We start from the raw sequence: 583 nt of genomic DNA, 5'->3' as shown, positions 1-583 counted from the left end.
CGTCTCGCTCGCTGCTGCAATCCCTGTGCATTTGTGATCGAGAGTGTGTGCGTGTGCGCGCGCGTGTGTGTCTGTGTGTGTGTGAGAGAGAGACACACAGAGAGAGCGAGTGAGAGAGAGCGAGAGAGAGAGAGAGGGGGAGATGGAGAGACAGAGAGCGAGAGAGAGAAAGAGAGAGAGAGATGGAGAGAGAGAGAGGGAGATGGAGAGAGAGAGAGAGAGGAAGATGGAGAGAGAGAGAGAGAGAGATGGAGAGGGAGAGAGAGAGAGAGGGGGGGGGGGAGATGGAGAGACAGAGAGAGAGAGAGAGAGAGAGAGAGAGAGAGAGAGAGAGAGAGAGAGAGAGAGAGAGAGAGAGAGAGAGAGAGAGCCAGAGAGGGGAGGGGGTATAGTATACAGACTGCTGGGGAAAGTCCAGAGCCGCTCGCCACAGCTGGTATATGAGCTTATGCTCATCACCACAGAAGACCTTTTCTTATCTTGTCCTCTGAGGCAGGCTCCATCGACATCGAGCTGTTATAAGATACAAATGGAGGCAATAATAATGCATTGTTGTTTTTAATTGGATGTGTCCTTTCACATT

The sequence above is a fragment of the Electrona antarctica genome (assembly GCF_951216825.1).
Source record: "Electrona antarctica genome assembly, chromosome: 10".
In the NCBI taxonomy this organism is placed as follows: Eukaryota; Metazoa; Chordata; class Actinopteri; order Myctophiformes; family Myctophidae; genus Electrona; species Electrona antarctica.
Note: the sequence above shows the minus strand (reverse complement) of the source record.